The following is a 9929-nucleotide window of genomic DNA, read 5'->3' as shown; positions in this document are numbered from 1 at the left end:
GAATTTTTTAAAGTATTTATTTGAGAGGCAGAATCACAGAGAGATTTTTCATCCCTTGGTTTGATCCCCAGATGGCCACAGTGAGAGGGCGTGCGCTGGGCTAAAGCCAGGAGCTTGATCCAGATCTCAACATGGGTGCAGGGGTCCAAGGACTTGGGCCGTCTTCTCTTGCTTTACAAGACACATTAACAGGGAGCTGGATTGAAAGTGGAGCAGCTGGGACTCAAACTGGCATCCATACAGGATGGCTGGCACTGCAGGCCTCAGCTTTAATCTGCTGAGCCACAGCGACAGCCAGTTGATTCTATAAGGACAGCATTTTATACTACCCTCAGCTAAAACATATTTTAAATTCAGATTATTTTGTATTACTCAGCAATAAAAAATAATGAAATCATGTCTTTTATAACAAAATGGATGTAACAGGAAACCATTATATTATTGAAATAAGCAAGTTCCAAAAAGACAACTACCATGTTTTCCCTGATCTGTGGTAACTAACAGAGTACAAAAAATGTAATGAATATCAGCAAAATTGACATTTTGAGATTTGATTATTGTTTACATCCCTTGTTTCTACTGCTGAGGAACAATGCTTTTGTTTGTTTCTTCTTAGTATTTTTTGAATTCGTTACTTAGAAGGTTAATCTTATTATAAAATAAACTGGAAGTAGTCATGGTAAAAATTAAAAGAACAAATAAGAAAGGAAGAAAAAGGTTGGAACGTGGGTGGGAGTGAGGGTAGAGTGAAGTATCACTATGCTCCTAAATCTATATATATTAAATACATGAAATTTGTTTACCTTATATAAAATAGTTTAAAATATTTAAAAAATAGAATATAGGAGAATAAGCTAAAAAGAATCTAAATTCAGAGTATTTTATAATTATGTTTAAAGTTTAATTTTTGTGCATATTAGAGAATTAAGGATGCTTTAGATAAATTTAACATTTGTTTCCAAACAGTGCAAGGAGGTTTTCTCAGACTTTTCCAATGATGATAATTTTATAATAGTTTTAGAAAGTGGTAGTTTTCTATTTAGGTAGAGTAAGCTCATTGTATCAACCCAATCTCTTCACTTGAGTGACTCATAGTGTTTATGAAGTATCTAAAATATTTTAGGTAGTGTTCCAGGAGCTTAGCTTTACTAGTTCAGGCATGGTGCTAGTGGCCAATACCAGTCATGGGCATTAATAGCAATGAGTTGAACAATGTGAGTCTAGGGCCTTTGAGTCTACAACTGTTGCCAGGTCAAGTGTTCCCATGCTTCACTTTCCTAATCTATAAAAAGGAAAAGATACCTGTTGCTTCTTAAGGAAAAAATAAGTTTTATAATGAAAGAAGGATGCAAAATTTTAATTATGTTGTGATGATATCATTCCATAGACAGTATTAAAATTGTATATTTATTGTAGTTAGTATACATAAAATCAAGTGAGTGACTTAGTTAATGCTCTCATCTCTCTTTGATGTACTTATTTAACCAAGGAATAAGTACTTTTGCGTTTCAGTCAATATTTTAAAAGAAGTCCCCTCAAGGAGAGTTTGTAAGTGCCAAATAATAATTATACTTAGATGTTCACACCAAGTTATTAGAGTAATAACATGTTTTTTAACATCTTTTTAGTAAATATAATTTCCAAAGTACAATTTATGGATTACAATGGCTTCCCCCCCATAACTTCTCTCCCACCCGCACCCCTCCCATCTCCCACTCCCTCTCCCATTCCATTCACATCAAGATTCATTTTCAATTATCTTTATATACAGAACATCGATTTAGTATATATTAAGTAAAGATTTCATCAGTTTGCACCCACACAGAACATAAAGTGTAAAATACTGTTTCAGTACTAGTTATAGCATTAATTCACATTAGACAACACATTAAGGACAGAGATACCATATGAGGAGTAAGTACACAGTGACTACTGTTGTTGACTTAACAATTTGACACTCTTGTTTATGGTGTCAGTAATCTCCCTAGGCTCTAGTCATGAGTTGCCAAGGCTATAGAAGCCTCTTGAGTTCACTGACTTCGATCTTATGCAGACAGGGTCATAGTCAAAGTGGAAGTTCTCTCCTCCCTTCAGAGAAAGTTACCTCTTTCTTTGATGGCCCATTTTTTCTACTGGGATTTTACTCGCAGAGATCTTTCATTTAGGGCACTTTTTTTTTTTTTTTTTGGCCAGAGTGTCTTGGCTTTCCATGCCTAAAATACTCTCATGGGCTCTTCAGCCATATCCGAATGCCTTAAGGGCTGATTCTGAGGCCAGAGTGCTGTTTAGGACATCTGCCATTCTATGAGTCTGCTGTGTATCCCACTTCCCATGTTGGATAGTTCTCTCCCTTTTTTATTCTATCAGTTAGTATTAGCAGACACTAGTCTTGTTTCTGTGATCCCTTTGATAGAGTAATAACTTGTTAAAATCTGTTATAGTCCCAAACATTAAAATTACTAGTGTTTATTTTTATTATTAACTGAAAGTGCTCCATTCTTTTCAATAAGGAAACCAAGAGGCAAACAACTTCTTTGACTGTTGAGGTGCAAGTGATTTAACAAATTCCTAAGGGGAGTTCACATGTTAATGATTTGCCAAAGCCAGAATAATATAGCCTTGCATGGAAAATGATATTCTCCTTAGATTTCTGGACTACTCTGCACTTCTACTCTAGCAGTGACCAAAATGTTTCCTAAAGCTGTATTTGTAGTTCTCTGACATGTTGCTGACATAAGAATTTTGACAGTGATTGAATTTATGTAGTGGCTGACACATGATAGGCAAGTTGTTGACTTGTACATTTGTATTTCTGTAAAATTCTGTTCCCGTTGCAATGCGTGTTGATGCATATAATCTGGTTTCCTTTTTCCAGTCCCACACTAAGTCCCCTCAGCTAGATTGCTTGCTTCATGGATCCCTGACAGTAACTGGCAGGACCCTAACTTCTGATTCCCAGTCTGGTGTTCGCATCCCTCAGGAATCTTGCCTTGGTGGTCTTTACATCTGAAGTTTCAAGCTCCGACTAAAAGGTGTCCTGTGGGGGTGAGGGGAGGCAGTTTTCCTTCTCACTGTTCTTCTTCAGTATTGGCACTCAATCCTCCACACTGTTCTGCTCATCACGTTAGGGTCAGGATTGCTGAAATGTGAAATGAAATCTGTGGCAATTTATTACTGTTTATGAGAAATTCGGTGACATAGCTGAGCCGACTTGCTTTCTACTATCGTGTATGAGATCTGAAAGGATCAGCAGATAGATTAATTTAAGGCCGCTTTTGCTGACACTGGTTACCTCTAAATAGATAATCATTTATCAGTAAATTACTTTTTCTGAGCTAGGTAATTTCTGATCAGCATGTTCATTCTTATTTTCTGCATTCCCTCCCTTTCTCTCCACCTCCCACCTCTCTGTGCGTCTCTCTCCCTCCTCTCCCCCCCATCTCGCCTTCCTGATTGCTCACACACACTTTCACTAACACATTTCCCCTCACATTTCCAAACATGCACACTCCCCAATAAACATGTCTTTCAAAGTAAGCATCAGTTGAAGTATCTCTACTAATAAAATGTCCATTTCTGTTGGCTAAGTCAAAGTCCAAATTGAACATAAGTGGCCTCTATATAGGGGGAGCCTGTAGTACCCATTATAAGGGAGGGACAAATGCTAGAAGAAACAAGGCTTAATGGTACTGCAGTATTCAGAAAAAGATTAGAACTTTATTAGCACTACAGCATTCTTGTGAAAAACTTGTGAAACTAGATCTTGGATGTCAACATCAAACGGTGTGCTTCATAAGTGCCTTTCTACTCGCTGTTAAGCTAACACCTCTCTCACTCTCTAAGAGACTGTCTGGTAAATATAGGGTATGGTATAATGAAGACGGGTTTGATTTACTTAAAAAGAGCTCTGGGTAGGAAAAGATAGCAAGGAATCCCAGGGTTTTTGCAAGTCTGAAATGAAATGCCAAGCTGTGGGTTTAGAGGGGGAGGAGAAAGAGAGCAGATGAAAATTTAGTTAGAAGATTGCATTGTGGAAGGTGTTAAGTGAAATTATAACTTTGGAAATTCGTTAATTCATGGATGGCAGAAACTAATGCCAACTTGAAGTTGAGGTTTCTTACAACTTTAATTTGCAGTGATGCAAGTAGTATCTGATTTTATGATAGTGATGACATTTCTAGAGCTGAACAGTCTTATTTCAGCACCATGGCATCAGTTATTATATATTCCATTATCAATATCTAATTACCATTAATTTGCCTTATTCTATATTCTTTCTAAACTGTGCCTAGTACTACAAAAAGTTTATGGGAAAAGGAAATTAAGGATGAGCTCCTTTGGGTCTTTGTTATGGTGCAGCAGGTTAAGCTACCTCCTGTAATTCCATATGGCACCAGTGTGAGTCCTTGCTACTCTACGCCCAATCCAGCTCTCTGCTAAGGCAAGTGGGAAAGGTACAAAAGATGGCCTAAGTTCTTAGGTCCCAGTGGAATTCCAGGCCCCTGACTTTGGCCTGGCCCAGCCCTGGCTGTTGCTGCCATTTGGAGAGTGAACCAGACAATGGATGATTCATATTCATCCTTTCTCCCTCCCTTGCTCCCTCTGTCCCTCCAGCCCTCCATCTTCCTCTGTTACTCTTTCCCAGAAATAACTAAGTCACTTTTGTTGCAAAAAATTGGAAGTCTATGCATAGTTTTTAAAACAAATATTTTCCTTGAAAGTTTTTAAGTACCCTCATATATCAAGAAAGTAAAGGTCTCTCCTGAACTAACTTTGTTGATTAAAATGATCTTAGTGTTGCTGAGATTTAGAAGGCATAGGTGCTGCTTTGGTTCCAGGATCAAGCATTATAGGCTTAGAAAGCTGTGCTGGAAGTTAGACTGTTTGGCTGTAGAGAGAGCCCTAATGCAATTGCATCAATGACTGAGATTCTGGAGGGCTGCTCTGAAGAAAAGAACAATTAATTGCCTCATTTTATTGCATGGAGCATTTTAAATAATTTGCATTTGGCATGTAAGTGGATGTCTATTAAATGCCTACCTAGCCCCTAGTATTTTCCTAGTTGGGTAGGTCTCTGGTGATGGCAAAGCCAAAATAATCGCAGTGGACCATTTTTGTTCCTTCATTTATGTGAACTACTATTTCATTGATGAATGCAACATGCTCTGCTCCTAATTGGGAAGAGTCCTTGAGGGAAAGATCTGTGCACAACACTGGCACCTAAAAGGGTCTCACATCCACAATAAGTATGCGCCTTTCAAGGAGAGAGTGATTTAATGACTAAAAGCTGGCTAGCTATATGCTAAGTCGTTGCTATGCTCACCTCTTAGTTTGTGAGAATGGTAAAGAACAGAATGACACACGTACTCTGAGAACCGATTGTCATCAGAGATAGACTGCTGGTGGTGGGAGAGGGAAAATCCTGAATGACAGCATCACTATGTAGGGTCCGCCCTTTGGAGACAAAGGGCGCTTCTGTTGACATTCCCCATAGGAGTGTGTATGCTTCAAAGCAGCTGGTAGTCACTCAATGTGTTTAGTGTTCAGTTTTACATCCTCAGCAATCCCCTTTGCCTCCACCGTCAGCATCTGTGCTGAGTGTATTCCTTAGCACTCTCCCTCTAGGCCTGCCTACTCTTTTTTTTTCATCAATATCCTTTCTAATACCTACTGTCAGAGCCACTAAAAACTGTGAGGTTTGTTTCTTGACAAATGTCCCATTTTCACAGGCAGTTGAACTGAACTGCAGCTTGTGCTCCGTTCAAACATGTCAATAAACATTATTGCAAAGATGTAGAAGCAATAATGGGAATGTATAAAACTCACCTTTATTGCTTCTTGCCATGAATTTACACGCTGCTCTAAGCAGCTTTCACTCCCTCAAGAAGAAGCTGCAGGAAATCTGTTTTGGGTTGTGGGAGCTAAAGATGCTGATTTGCTTGCAGTCTTCCCTGGAGACTGCAAGCAGAAGATGGCCATGCCTCGCAAGCTGAACCTAGGCATGTTACTTCATGTCATAATGATCTTTTGTAAAGAAGGCTAGTTGTCACAGGTGAGAGGAGCTTCTTACAGGGTGCAATATCCAATGTCACAGAACAGGAATGCTCATGACAATGAGGATCTCAAGCACAGTGATATTCTCAAACCAGGTTTCCATGGCTGTAACTCTTCACTGAAAGGAACATTGTATGGGATGAATGTGAAACAGACAGACCAGTGGCGGCAGTGGGAGAGAGACTTCACTTTAATTTATTCTGCTCTGAAACAGAACATAGCGCCTGGAACTGTTGGGGTCATCAGGATAGAGGTAGACACTAGAATGCAAAGTTACTCTTTGTGAATAGAGTCTGGATTTTGGATTGCTGCTTCTTCGAGGAACATGTTGAGGACTAGTGTTTCCTGTGGTGAAGTGCCCCAGAAAGGTCTCTGAATAGGATTATGATACTATAGCAATACGTTCACAAGGAAGAGAGGCTTCCAGGGGAATAGACCAACCCGCATTTCTATAGCTTTAGGTCTACATGTGGTTAAGTTGAAGCAAAGAGAGTTTATGAGAATTGGTGTCAGAATCACTTGCACTTCTTAGTCTTGTTTATCTGTGTATGGGTGTCTGTGTTTGTGTTTATGTGCTCCATTTATTATGCTGTCTTTTTTTTTTTTTTAGGGACTTGGAGATATTTTAAAGCTAAGGCCAACTCTCACACTTTTTTTGAATTTTCTTCTTTCTACTTTCCAGAGGCAATAACAACATTTGGAATCATCAGTTTCACTTATCAGCTCCTAATAAATCAAAGGAGTTTTAGCATTCAATAGTGACAGTGTGTATACCATGATGGGCCCTGGTTGAGTTTGAGGTAGAAAATAATGCAGAATTTAAAAAGAAAATATTTTAAAAAGTGTTTCTGAATAAGCTGTATTCTAAGTGACAAAGTGAAATTATCATTCAGGTAGAAACAATAATAGAAAAGGTATATTAAACTTTATCGATAATTTGATTGTGTTAATTCAATCAGCCAGTATTTACTGAATGCCTATTTTGTGCCAGCCACTGTTAGACACAAGGCTCTTTAAGGAAATCAGTTAGAATGGGGAATACTCTTTTCTCTATCCTCACTCTAATTCATTAATTAGTTATTTTTAATCACAGTGAACAAACATTCAGAAGTCAGAGGCAAGATTCAATCACAAGGGTATTTTCAGCAAAGTGCCTTTTAGTCTCAATTCAAGACAGGATTAGATAATCTGATTATTCTCACACTAGTTCTCAGTGCTCCGACTGTATGGTTTCTTGTGTTCCCAAAGCCCAGTATATGGAGCCTTTACCCCAATCTCAAGAGAGATGGACAAAATCACATTCCTAAGCTCCACAGACAAAACCTCTCTGGCTACTGCACTAGGAGTGGTTCCCTGACTCCAGATTTCCCAATCTGGATCAGTCAGAGAAGATCTGCTTGGAGTTATTTGATGTGTAGTAAGAAGAAAAGTCTTTGTTCTTCAGTATGAATATTACAAAATAAAAAACTGTCACATCGGTGCCCAAGACAGATACCATGTTTCTTTTATGTTTCAGAGAGGGGCAGCCTTTAACCTGGCAACAGCTGTCGGTGGTAGGGTGGACAGGCACTACGGGAGTTGGAAACAAGTTAGACTGCGGTGTACAGGGAGGTCAGAAAAGTGGTTTTTAAGTAGAATGTTGAAGCATAAGTAGAAGGCAGTGAACAGAAGGGAGTCTTTAGGGAGGAAGGAAATGCCAAGAGAGGAAAGACGCACATGGTCTGTGTGAGGTACTGAATGAAAATCAGTATGACCAGAGTAGAAAGGCCAGGCATGGAGGAGATGTTTGGAAACTATTAACTCTGGGAATAATAAGGGCCCATACCATGGGCAACCTATTCAGGAAATCATTTTATTTATTGAGTACTGGCTTCATTTTAGTGAAGAAAAGTCATGGAAAAATGTGAAATCTTCCATAAACTCCATATCCTTCCTTGAGGTTCCTAATTTGTTGTTAGCACTATTATGAAGCAAAACTGACAGCAGGGTGGGGATTTGGTGGAACAGCTAAGCCATCACTTGGGATGCCTACATACCTTGTCAGAGTCCCTGGGTTCAAGTTCCAGCTCCAGTTCCAATCTAGGGCACTGGTACTGCACATCCTGAGAGGCAGCAGGTGGGGACTCAAGTACTTGAGTCCCTGCTACCTACATGGGAGACACAGATTGAGTTACAGGCTCCTCGCTTCAACTTGGACCAGCCCTGGCTGTTGCAGGCATTTAGGAAATGAAACACAGGGAATGAACTCGCAGATCAAACATCTCTCACTCTGTCTCTCCCCATTCAAATAAATGAAACAAATCATTTAAACGATGGTAATTTGTGTTTCAAAGTCTCAGATTTCAGAGGGAAACTGAAGAATGCTATCCTGAAGCCCTATCTCACAGGTGATGGTACTGTCGTCTCTCATGAGTTATGCAGTATAGGATAAGAGAGAAGAGAATAAATAAAGACAAATGTCTGGTGCCCTAGATTACAATGTCCTTGGCCCCTAAGGTTCCATTCCTGTAGTCTAGGAGGCATTCATCTTTCTGTTCTTAATACTGAAGTTTGTATGACTCTATCCCTATTACATACTATCTGAATGGTAGTTGGTCTGATTCTTGGTGGCTTTTCTATCTTATGCCACTTGGAAGGAATCCTGATACACCAGTTCGATAATTTCGTATGGTATTAATATGGCCCTCACTGATTTGGATCAATTGAATTTTTATTTTTTTTTATTTTTTTTATTTTTTATTTTTTATTTTTTTGACAGGCAGAGTGGACAGTGAGAGAGAGAGACAGAGAGAAAGGTCTTCCTTTGCCGTTGGTTCACCCTCCAATGGCCGCCGCGGCCTGCGCGCTGCGGCCGGCGCACCGCGCTGATCCGATGGCAGGAGCCAGGAGCCAGGTGCTTTTCCTGGTCTCCCATGGGGTGCAGGGCCCAAGCACCTGGGCCATCCTCCACTGCACTCCCTGGCCACAGCAGAGGGCTGGCCTGGAAGAGGGGCAACCGGGACAGAATCCGGTGCCCCGACCGGGACTAGAACCCGGTGTGCCGGCGCCGCTAGGCGGAGGATTAGCCTAGTGAGCCGCGGCGCCGGCCTGGATCAATTGAATTTTAAGATTTTCTAACCATGTTTCCACATGGAGATGTATCTGTGAACTTGGCCACTTTCTAGGTCATTCGTATTGTAGATTTTTTCCCAGTCCCTCAGATAAATGCTCTGCTAAAGACCTATGTGTCTGCCAGCTTTAACTCTCTGATGATATTGAAGGATGCAGTACAGAGAACATGTACAGCCAGCACATGCAAGGGCTGTACCTCCTCCAGCTATAGGCCTGCATAAGCTGAGAATAAGCTTAATGGCTGAAAGAGAAACGGAGAAAGGTACAGAGCAGGTGGAGGAATGGACAAAGAGAGGAGAGAAAGAAAAGAGAATGGAACAGAAAAGGGGCGAGGAGGACTGGAGGAGAGGTTGCTTTTGGAGGATGAAAGAAGATATTTCCTTCGATGGATGTAGAAGTGAACTTCTTACTCTGGTTTATTTTCTTTGGTTATCATTTGTAACATTATTCATCAAAAGTAGTCTCTGCTTTATTATGTGGTATACTGAAGATAATCTGATTATCCTGAGCATTTTACATTATCATGAACTTAAAAGGATCAGCAACCTCTGCCCTGGTAGGATTTGATCTTAAAGGGTAAATGAACAATAAACTATATTATGCCCAGATAATAGGAAGCCATCTTATTTTTCTATTACTTTGCTGATGTTCAGTTTCAGTCATAGGCTTCCTGGTAGAAGTTGGATGGGAGGATTTGAAAACACTGTGTCCTGTGCCTATGGCACAGATGGCTTTTATTCAATAAGTGGGCCAAATTGCAATAA

Source organism: Oryctolagus cuniculus, chromosome 4, assembly GCF_964237555.1.
Source record: "Oryctolagus cuniculus chromosome 4, mOryCun1.1, whole genome shotgun sequence".
NCBI lineage: Eukaryota > Metazoa > Chordata > Mammalia > Lagomorpha > Leporidae > Oryctolagus > Oryctolagus cuniculus.
This window is presented reverse-complemented; position numbering follows the sequence as displayed.